Genomic DNA, 12,252 nt, shown 5'->3' with positions numbered 1-12,252 from the left:
TCTTATACACTGTAGCATTTTTGTATGTGGCTTCTTTCATGTTGCATAATGCTTTTGAGGTTTAAACATCCTGTTGAATTTATCCGTAGTTTATTACTGTTTTATTTATGGGTAGTATTTCTTATATAGATATACAACAATTCATTCATCAGTTGATGGATATTCTGGTTGTTTGCAGTTTTGGGCTATTATGAATATGACTGCTATAAACAATTGTATACAGTCTCTGTGTAAATATATGTTTTAATTCTCTTGGGTAAGTACCTAAGAGTGATATTTCTGCTCATATGGTAAGTGCACATTTTCTAAAGTGGGCAAACCATTGTGCATCACCACCAGCAGTGAATGAGCATCCTAGTCTTCCACATCCTCACTAGCACTTTATATATCCATTAAAAGTATTTTTTTTTTTTGTCATTCTAGTAAGTCTGTGTTATGGGCTGAATGGTATCCCTCCAAAATTCATATGTGGCAGTCCTAACACCCAGTACCTCAGAGTGTGATCTTATTCGGTGATAGGGTCTTTACAGAGGTAATCAAGTTAAAATGAAGTTACTAGTGTGAGTCCTAATCCAAAATGACTGGTCTCCTCATAAGATGAGAAGATTAGGGAAGCATGTAGAAGAAATAAGTGAAGCAGAGCCAGGAGATGGTTCCTGGGGAGATGTAAGGCCACCAGAGAAAAGTGCCCAGGAAATAATGAAGGAGGAAGATGAAATACCAAAACCTAAATCTGTGGTTGTGTCACCATGCAGTCCTAAAAGGCACTCATGCCTGTAATCCCAGCACTTTGGGAGGCTAAGGTGAGAGGATTGCTTGAAGCCAGGAGTTCAAGAGCAACACCCTGGGCCACATAGCAAGACCGCATCTCTTAAAAGAAAAAAAAAAATACCGGTGCATGGTGCATGGCGGTGTGCACCAGTAGTCCCAGCTACTCCAAAGGCTGAGTTGGGAAGATCATATGAGCCCAGGAGTTCAAGGTTACATTAAGCCCCTCATACCACAGCACTCCAGCCTGGGTAACAGAGAGAGGTCTTGTCTCAAAAGAAAATGCAGTGTACATTGCACATGTAGATGCTGGCAATTCAACCACTGGAAGACAAATAGTGTATTTGACTGAAATGGGTGAAAACAGGGCACTTGAAATGCATGAAACAGAAGTTAAAGAAAAAAACCAGAGACTCTTAGTACTTGTCTTGAATCTTAGACACAAATCAGGAAAATTGAGACAAGGATAAAACAATAGAAGCGGGTTTTGCCTATTTTGAAACTGAAAAGAAGTATTTTACAATTATAGATGTCTCTGGTCACAAGAGCTTCATCTCAAATACAATTGGTGGTGACTCTCAAGCTGATTTGGCTGTGCTGGTAATCTCAGCCAGGAGAAGAGAGCTTGAAATTGGATTTGATAAAAGGACAAACAAGAGAACTTGCAGTGTTAGCAAAGACAGCAAGTGTGAAACACTTAATTCTGTTTATCAATAAGATGAATGATCCAAGAGCAAATTGGAGCAATGAGAGATATGAAGAATATAAAGAGAAACTAGTGCCATTTTGAAAAAAGTTGGCTTCACTCCCAAAAACTGCATTCACTTTATGCCTGCTCAGGACTAACTGGAGGAAATTTCAAAGAGCAATTGAATTTCTGTACTTAGTACATTGGATTACCATTTATTACATATCTAGGTAATTTGTCAGACTTCAATAGATCAGTGGCTGTACCAATCAGGCTGCCAATTTTGGATAAGTACAAGGATATGGGCACTGTTGTCCTGGGAAAGCTGGAATCAGGCGGTCTGTTTGTAAAGGCCAGCAGCTTGTGATGATGCCAAAAACGCACAATGTGGAAGGTCTTGGAACACTTGCCAATGATGTAGAAGCTGATACTGTAGCCCCAGACGAAAAGCTCAAAATCAGACTGAAAGGAGTTGAAGAAGAGGAAATTCTTCCAGGATTAATACTTCATGATGTTAATAATCGTGGTCATTCTGGAGGCACATTTGGTGCTTAGATAGTGATTACACAGCATAGATCTATCATCTGCCCAGAATTTAATTCAGTGCTGCGAATTCACACCTGTATCGAGGAAGTCAAAGTAACAGCCTCAATCTGCTTGGTAGATAGAAAATGAGACTCAACCTTGTTTTGTGAAGCAAGATCAAGTATGCATTGCTCATTTAAGGAGAGCAGGAACCATCTGCCTTGAGACTTTAAAGACTTCCTCAGATGGGTCATTTTACCTTAACAGATGAGGGCAAGACTTGCAAATGGAAAAGTTCTAAAACTGGTTCCAGAGAATAACTAAGCATTTTCTTGATGATCTTGCACAATACTGTGAGAAAAATTGACTGCAAAAAGCCTATCACATATCACCTTCTCTAATTTTCTGCCCATTGGTCAACCTCTCCCCATATTTGCAAAGTGAAAATTCACAGCAAAAGTCCACATTGTGTCACTTTCTTATATTTAGAGTTCTGCTATGCCACTGTTGAATTTTTAAAATATTTTCCCTCTTTTTCATACTCTGCTTCCTTGGATGGATTTGGCAATAGCTTTGTCAGTCAGGTGGACGTAATTGCCTGTAATAATGAAAACCCTACAGCAATTTGTTTTTCATTTTCTCCTTAGGCATACTTAGTATTTTTCCCCCAGGCAGATGATTCTGAGTGTGCAAGGATGTGTGCACATGTTAGACAACTACCATTTTAATAAAGTATTCAATTTGAAAAAAGAAGAGAAGATTGATTAGGATATAAACGGTTACAGAGGGACGACCTTGTGAAGACACAGGGAGAAGATGGCCCTCAATAAGCCAAGGGGAGAAACCTCAGAAAAAAACCAACCATATCAACACGTTGACCTTGAACTTCCAGCCTCCAGAATTGTGAGAAAATAAATTTCTATTGTCAAACACATCTAGTCTGTGGTACTTTGTTATGGCAGCCCAAATAAACTAAAACAGTATAAAAAAAGGATATTTTATTGAGTTTTATTTAAATATCCTTAATGATTAATAATATTGAGTATTTTTGGTTCATTTTGCCATCTGTATCTCTTCTATAGTAAACTGTTCAAATCTTTTGTCCATTTTTTAAATTGAGTTTTTTGTCTTTTTATTACTGATTTCTAAGTATTCCTTACATATTCTGGATACCGGTCCTTTATTAGATATGTGCTTTACAAATATTTACTCCATATTTGTGGCCTGTCTTCTTGATAGTGTCTTTTGAAACAGAAATTTTTAAATTTTGATTAAGTTGAATTTATTATTTTTTCATTTACAGTTTATGCTTTTCATTGATGTTATTTTGATTTTTACAACTTTATTGAGATACAATTGATGCAAAATAAACTGTACACATTTTAATTGTACAATTTGATAATATGTGACATGTATACATCTTTGAAAGAATTACTGCCGTTAAAATGATAGACATTTCTATCACTCCCTTCAAAATAAAATTTCCTCTTGTCCTTGTGCAAACTATCCCTTCCTTCATCCCACTCCCAGGCAACTAATGAAATTCTTTGTCACTATAAATTAGTTTAAATATTCTAGAATTTCTATGAATTAAATCACACAGTACGTACTTTTTTTTTGCATAGCTTCTTTCATTCAGGTAAGTGATTCTGAGGTTTATCCATGCTTATGTGTATATCAATAATTCATTCCTTTTATTCCATTCATTATCATAAATTGTTAATCAATTTATCTTGGTGGACAGTTTAATGCTTGTCATACTTGAAAAATTTACTACACAAAGACATTGGCTGAAAGGGAATGCAATATTGACCTCACTTATTGAATTGCCCTACTAGTTTTTCAAACTCTCTATCACAAAGCAAAGACAATTGGTTTTGTTAAAATCTCAATCTGTCTCCATGTCAGTCTGTTGACATTACGAGTTAAATAGATAATATAAGTATGTTACATTCAACTGTAGCTGTTTATTGAAATTTTTTTAACTAAAATATTACTAAGTGGGTTACAAAATTCTGCTTCTGTTTTAAGCACATAGAGAAGAGAGATTTTACAAGTGACCCATTTATATTTTGGGCATTAAAATCACTTAATATGAAAACATTTCAAAGCAGTCTGTTTTTAAATGTTCTCTCCTTTGTCCAATTTTCTTCCAAATAGTAGCAGCTACTTTTTCATTTATTGGTAAAATATCTTGAAGTTAAATATTTAGTGTTTGTTTTTCTGAAAATTTCTGTTAGCTAGCAGAATATGGGCTTGAATTTGCCATTACAGAAATTAAAAACAAAATGAATGTGTGCCTTTTTGAAAAAGGAAAATGAACAATGCACCTTTATGTTTGCTTGGCAAATCTCTTAAGTACTTGGCACAAAATGACCAGAAAACCTTTTTGGGATATAAAAGATTTTTAAGGTCATTTCTTATTTATTTCATTACACAATATTGTATGACACTATAATTTGAGGATCTCTTAAAATACATAAAATTAACCACACCAATAACATTCTGTAGCACTTTATGCATGTCTATTTTCAACTTCTGTGCCAAAGAGACTAATAATCCAATAGATTAATTTCAAATGTGCTATTGCACCTGTAATTTTACTTAAAACAATTTTGTAAAGGAAACTGAACTTAAATCAGGTATATCAAGAGTGATTACATTTATATGGCTTTTCCATAATGTAATTTTTACTTTGATAATATATCTTCTTCAGTACCTTTAAATAGCTCAGAAAAAGCTGTTTCATTATTAAAACAGAATCCAGAAAATACCATAAGCTGAGACATTACTTTCAATTGTAATTTCAGCCAACTCTATAGCAAACCTCCCATATAATACTCATTTTTTCAATTCTTTAGCAATATTTTCTATGAATAGTCCAACACTAATTAAGGACAAAAAATTGACCACATTATTTTCTGCTTATTTCGTTTTTTAAAAATCCTGACATGACAGTGAATGATGTGCTTTCTTAATGATAGTATATTTTGTCTTCGTTATTAAGTACAAAACCTAGAAGAAGGTTCTAAACTTTATCTGCAAATTGGTGTAATTTTGTAAATACAGAATTGGATTTTACATGATTATAAATACTGGTGGGGAAATGTAGAAGTATGTCTTGTATCTTCAGAGTATAGATGCTTTTTATAAAGAAAATTCTGACTAATTGTGATGGCTTCATTCTATCAGTCAGTACTCGGAGGTATAATAAGTACTCAATATACATAGAGGTTTATTGTGGTAGATATAATATAAATCCATCTTTCAGGCAGTCTTCTTTAAAAGTTAGTTTTTTTTAATCTAAATTTTTGTTAGTTTTAATTAGATCATTGTTGATGATTATGTCTGAAATGAGTGGTGAAGAGCTTATACTAGGAGAGAATTGTCAGTCTTGCCATTAATAGTTGACCACAGATCTAGACCTTCAATAGTAGAGAAAGGTATAGTCATTCACTGGCATCCTATTGAACCAATAAAACAATAGGTATGTTGCTACATAAAGAAATGTGTAAAATAAAGTGCTAATTTATAAAATTTTACAGTCACCATAGTAGAAACTACCTAAAAAAGACAGGAACAGAATACAGAAAAATAAAAAGAGCTCTGTAAGAGTGTTCAGATTAAAGATAATTTGCTTTCCTTTAGTAGCCAGAATGTTTATATTGTTTTTATTTTATTGTTTAGAATTATAAGAAAATACATTTGTATCATATTTATTTCTTTTTATCCCTAAAAAAATATTCGATTTGTGCGAAAGTTAATTTAGTTTCTATATACAAGTGCTAACTTCCTTACTCTGACAAATACGAATTTTAGAATTTCTTTCAATTATTACTAATTTGATGGGGAAGAAAATTTATCTTGCATTTTTTGCATTTCTGTGAATCTTTGTGAAGTGTTTATAAATTGTCCATTCGATTTCATCGTTTATTAATTACTAGGTTATGAGAGGCTTCCTTTGATCACTCTGTACCACACAATTACTTCTTCCTTCATGCCAGTGCCTGGCTTATGTTTTTGTTTTCCATAGTACTTACCTGTCTTATATTATGTGTTTATTTTTAATGTATTCTTCTATTTTCTTCAGTGGTGTCAACATTGAATAACAGCTGCCATAGATTAGATAGTTGACAAATAATTGTTGAATGAATTGTAATGGTAAATGTCCTTTACCAATTTTTCTAATAGTGTTGATATTTTGTGTATTAATCTGAAAGATCTTTCTATATTAGAGAGATAACATTTGAGCATATGTTACAAATTTATTTTTCAATTTGTTAATAGACTTTATTTTTTATTCTTTTAATTTATTATTTATTAACTGTTTGATAAGAAAGAAGTTTAATACAGTTATCTAGTTAAATGCGTTATTTTTATGGTTTCTGTATTTGACGTTTTGCCTGGGAATACTTTCTTCTCTCTCCTTCCTCTCTCCCTTCCTCCCCAACTCCCCCTTCCTCCCCAACTCCCCACCTCCCTCTCTGTTTTGTACTCCCTTCCCGTGTTTGTGTGTGTGTGTGTGTGTGTGTGTGTGTGTGTATGGGTGTGTTTCAGCCATGGAACTTAGTGTGGCACAGATGAAATATAAAGACCTAATTTATGGAGACTTCACTTTACCAGCATCACTTGCTATTTAATTAGTCTTTGAAATGCTGCCTTTATGGTATACTAAGAATTCATAAAGATTTGCTTCTGTTTCTGGGCTTTCTCTACTCTCCCATGAAGCTACCTATTTGTAGCAGCAGTTTCATTCTTGCTCAGTGTAGTTTTCCTGTATTTTTGAATATTTCATGGATAAATTCCCCTTCCATTTTTTTCAAAATAATATTTTGAATGTTCTTTTTACTTTATTATTTCTGATGAGCTTTGGAATCCTTTTCTTCATGAAGATATACATATCAATGAGAATAAATTTTGTATGCCTGAAATAGAAATTTGAGCCTTTGGCAGAGGTTGCACTCTGTGCCCTTAGGCTTTTAGACTAGGGACCGCCCTCTGTTGCTACCCCTAAGAACCATGTTGGGAATGAATCACTGTGAGCTCATTCTCTAAGACATGACATATTCTATGGGTTTTTTTTTTTTAATGCATTTGTTTTTTAAACTGATAAACTTTCAGGGTTCAGTGAGAGGTTTTTAAATTGAGATTTTAATATTTTTAGTAGGTGCCTGTTCTTATTTTTTAAATGAGGATTTTGAAAACTCTTTTTCTTTTTGCTCCATTTTAAATAAACTACAGTTGATGGCCTAGCAAAAGGCACAGGTGTGAGGATGGTGTATGCTTGTGGAAAAGCTTTGGGATGCCTGGTCTTCTCGCTGGGTAAGAAGCACTGTGTGCTTCTTACACCCTCAAAACAGATCCCTAACTCTGGTCCCAGATAAAGGCTTTCCTGCTAAATGCAGCAGTCAGGAATGGTTACAAGGGACACAGTACAACCAGTCACTAACTTATTACTCTAGACACGCAAAACAACTAGTCCCAATGTTCTCTGGCAAATTTCATCCACAGTATATTGTCTTGCTTTCATTTTTAAGGTTCAGTCTTAAAACTACAGGAGCACACACTACAGAATGTTCTTGCTGAATTAGCTGACCAAGGGAAAGGGGATAACAATATGTCCCTAAGTGGCTTTAAGGTATCTGTATTCAAACTCTTCAAATCATTTGACCCTTCAAAAGAAGGGACAGCCTTGCCATTGGTCAGTATATCTTGTCATTAATTATGACATGGTGGTTTCTTTCGTTTGGATCTCTCTTTGAGACAGAGACTTATAAATATGATTACACAACTTTCAAAATTCTGTCAACAGTTTTGTTTTAGGTTGAGCTACTAGCTCCTGAAGCTCTAAGTGACATTCTGACATTTCCTAATCAAATGGGCCTATGGTTTGTGGCTTTGATTTCTCACACTGGCCAAGTGACATAAAGCACTTTGCCATAAGGGGTTTTTAAAAAGTCTTGCATAGTCATCCTTTTCTGGCTTTCCTTCTACACAAAGGCTTGAGAGAGAAAGCAATGGCAGTACAAATAAATGAAATTTAATAGATTGTTTTAATTTAAGAGCAACAATTCCTCTGGAAATTAATCACATTGGACTGAATGTGAGCTAGGAGAGCAGCAGGACTTACTTCCCAGTCCTGAAAGGATAAAGTTAAAATACGTCTGGAGGCCAGGTGTGGTGGCTCACGCCTGTAATCCCAGCACTTTGGGAGGCCGAGGTGGGTGGATCACAAGGTCAGGAGATCGAGACCATCCTGGCTAACACAGCGAAACCCCATCTCTACTAAAAATACAAAAAATTAGCCAGGTGTGGTGGCAGGCGCCTGTAGTCCCAGCTACTTGGGAAACTGAGGCAGGAGAATGGTGCGAACCCGGGAGGCAGAGCTTGCAGTGAGCCGAGATCATGCCACTGCACTCCAGCCTGGGCGACAGAGCGAGACTCCATCTGGATTTAAAAAAAAAAAAGTCTGGAACCAGCAGATGGCGCCAAAAGCAACCAACCTCTAATTTCTCTCATTGCTCATTAACATAAGATACTCCCACCAAAGCCATGACAATTTATATTTGTCATGTAAATGACCCAGCATGATGGCAATGATCCAGAAATTACTAGCCCCTTTTCTAGAGACTTCTGAGTAATCAGCCTCTTAATTTGCATGTAATTAAAAGTGAATGTAAATGCTGCTAACCAATAGCTCACAAGTGCTGAATCTGGGTCACTACCTATGGGTTGGCTCTGCTTTGCAAGGAGCAGCACTTGTTGAATAAAAGTTGCTGTCTAGGCCGGGCGTGGTGGCTCACCCCTGTAATCCCAGCACTTTGGGATGCCGAGGAGCGCAGATCATGAGGTCAGGAGATGAAGACCAGCCTGGTCAGCATGGTGAAACCCTGTCTCTACTAAAGATATAAAAAATTAGCCAGGCATGGTGGTGGGCACCTGTAATCCCAGCTACTCGGGAGGCTGAGGCAGGAGAATCACTTGAACCCAGGAGGCGGAGGTTAAAGTTAGCCAAGATCACAACATTTTGCGCCAACCTGGGCAACAAGAGTGAAACTTAATCTCAAAAAAAAAAAAATTAAAAAATGTGTCTGGGCATGGTGGCATGTGCCTGTGATACCAACTACTCAGGAGGCTGCGGCAGGAGAATTGCTTGAACCAGGGAGTCGGAGGTTACAGTGAGCCAAGATCGCACTACCGCACTCCAGCCTGGCGACAGAGCAAGATGCCATCTCAAAAATAAAAATGTTGCTAACACCACTGGCTGGCTCTTAAATTTTTCCTAGATGAAGTCAAGAACCCTCATGGGTTAAGCCCCAATTTCAGGGCTTGCTTGTCCACCTGCATCAAATGGACTCGTTTTTAGTAGGCACTCATTTTATTACTTCCAGCTTTGGGAGATCATTTTTCATAACTCTCTCACTGGTTACCATTCCATCTTTGCAGACGTAATTTTGTCAGCTCAGCAGATCTAACTTTCTCCATCAGGGTTTCCTGTGGTAGCCTCCTGGCTGGGCTAACTGTGGCTCATACGGAACAAAAGACCTAGCTTTGCAGGTGGGGGTTTTAAAGTTTAGATTCCAAAAACATTAGGGCAAATTCTTGACTTTGTTTCTCATTATTTTCCTTCTATCATCCTTGAGGATAATAGATAAACAATTTGATTTAATTTATTTGCAGTGTACATCTTCCTTTGAATGACTTCTACCATTCTATCTTAATTTGTGGTTTACTGGAAAGTCTTGGTTCTGTTATGGTGGTCTGTATAACCCATCTCAGATAGTCAAACAGCATGGTTTCCTGAATTCAGTGGAAGAACAAATGCTTAAGAGATTTTCAAATATAAAATAATAAAGAAAAAACTATTACTAAATTGAAAAGTCAATGTTTAATTTTTTAAAAATCCACACTTTTAACAGCTTAGTCACTAAGTATATGAATATTAATTGGCTACAAATTATTTTCTGGGTTTGATTTAAAAAACCAAAGGACAGAAAGAGATATCGAGCAACTTAATTCATCCTTCCATCTTCAGTCAGCTCCACAATTGACTTCCTAGAGTCAGAAGAAATACTTTCTATTATTTATTGCAAATTACCTCAGATACTTCATGAAAGTAGGTGGAATATAAAATGTTCCACATGCATTGTATTAGGCATTTTATCAATTCATTTAAAACCCAAGTCAGGCAGGGTGCGTTGGCTCACACCTATAATCCCAGCACTTTGGGAGGCCGAGACAGGTAGATCACGAGGTCAGTAGTTCAAGGCCAGCCTGGCCATGATGGTGAAACTCTGTCTCTACCAAAAATACAAAAATTAGCCGGGTGTGATGGCAGGCGCCTATAATCCCAGCTACTCAGGAGGCTGAAGCAGAGAATTGCTTGAACCCAGGAGGCAGAGGTTGCAGTGATCTGAGATCTCACCACTGCACTCCAGCCTGGGTGACAGAGTGTGACTCCATCTCAAAAAAAACAAAAACAAACTCAAGTCAGATCAAATCACTCCCATGCTCATACCCTTCAAGGACTTTCCATATTCCTCAGATGGAAAGCCAATAGCCTTAGAGTGACAGGTGTGCTCCAGGGCCATCTGACTTGTCTCTTCTCTGCCTTAGCTTTCCTACTCCTCCTACATTCCTCTTTGACCACATTGATCACCTCACTCTTCCTGGAACCCACCCAAGCATGCTCTTGCCACAAGGCCTTTGCACTAACTATCCCTGTTGTCTAAAATTCTCTTCCTGCAAATGTCCCATGTTGTTTTCTCCCTCTTTGTTTGAGTCTTGGATCAACCATCACTTTTTTAGAGAGATGTCCCATGAGCACCCTGGAACCATGTAAAATGACAACCCTGGTGCCATGTCCCTGCCAGACACACACACACCCCTGTTTTGTTTTTTCTTTACATGATGGCACATATCAAGATTGGTCATGATTTAGTATTTACTTATTTATTTGTTTACTGATGGACTCTTCCGCAGGAACATAAATTCAATGAGGGAAGGATTTTGTTTTCTTCCCTGTTGTATCTCCAGAGTCTGAAACAGTGTCTGGCTATGCTCAGTATTAAGTTAATATTTGTTAAAAACTTTGTGAGGCAGAGAAAACCTAATACTATGTGATGTCACTTATGTGAAATCTTAAAAAGTCAAACTCATAGAAATAGATAATAGAGCAGTGGTTGGCAGGGATCGGGTGAGAGATGTCGGTGAAAGGGTACAGACTTTCATTTAAAAGATGAGTAAGTTCTGGGGACTGAAGGTACAGCATGGTGACCATAGTTAGCAATGCTGCGTCATATACTTGAAAGTTGCTAAGGGAATAAATCTTAAGAGTTTTCACCACATACACAAAAAAAGATCACTATGTGAAATGAGGGATATGTTAACTAACTTCATAGTGGTTTTGGTAATCATTTCACAATGCATATGTATATCAAATCATCACACAGTATACTTTAAACATACATAATTTAATTTCTCTATTTTACCTCAACAAAACTGAAAAAAAAATGTTGCCCTCCGATTATATGCAGTACTAACACAGTTCTAGGCCCATAATAAAACCTTCATTATTATTATTATTATTATTATTTTATTTATTTATTTATTTTTTGAGACAGAGTCTCACTGTCGCTGTTGCCCAGGCTGGAGTGCAGTGGCATGTTCTTGGCTCACTGCAACTTCCGCCTCCTGAGTTCAAGCGATTCACCTCCCGAGTAGCTGGGACTAGAGGTGTGTGCCACCACACCTGGCTAATTTTTGTATTTATAATAGAGATGGGGTTTTACCATGTTGGCCAGGCTGGTCTCACCTTTCTGACTTCAGGTGATCGGCCCGCCTCTGCCTCCCAGAGTGCTGGGATTACAAGTGTAAACTACTGTGCCTGTCCCCCTTTGTTAATATTAATTGAATAAATAATGAAAAACATTTTCACCAAAAAAACCACTTTGTGAAGTAACTCAGATGTCACTATTGTTTGAAAATATGTTTATCTTACTATATATGTTTTATATATGGCAAGGATGGATTATGATTTTAATAAAAAAATTGATTCAAATAAACAAACATACATGTTTCTGGGATAGGCCGTGTGATAGGGGATGCCAAGACAAATTCATTATACTTCTGCTTACTACTTCATGGCCTCAGGAAAAGCATAAAACATTTGGCAGCAGCAAGAAATCTCCAAATAATTGATAGTTATGAATTATGTAGCAAAAGCAGAGGTAACAGCAAACCATTCTGGTTGTTTTTCACATAGACCTGAT

The 12,252-nt window shown here is 36.6% G+C and overlaps 1 pseudogene; it reads left to right on the top strand.

The window, feature by feature from the left end:
- The first annotated feature begins 618 nt into the window (after positions 1-618).
- Positions 619-2,305, top strand: LOC100592015 (annotated as a pseudogene).
- Positions 2,306-12,252: the final 9,947 nt, after the last annotated feature.

This window comes from Nomascus leucogenys, chromosome 15, assembly GCF_006542625.1.
Source record: "Nomascus leucogenys isolate Asia chromosome 15, Asia_NLE_v1, whole genome shotgun sequence".
In the NCBI taxonomy this organism is placed as follows: Eukaryota; Metazoa; Chordata; class Mammalia; order Primates; family Hylobatidae; genus Nomascus; species Nomascus leucogenys.
This window is presented reverse-complemented; position numbering and strand designations above follow the sequence as displayed.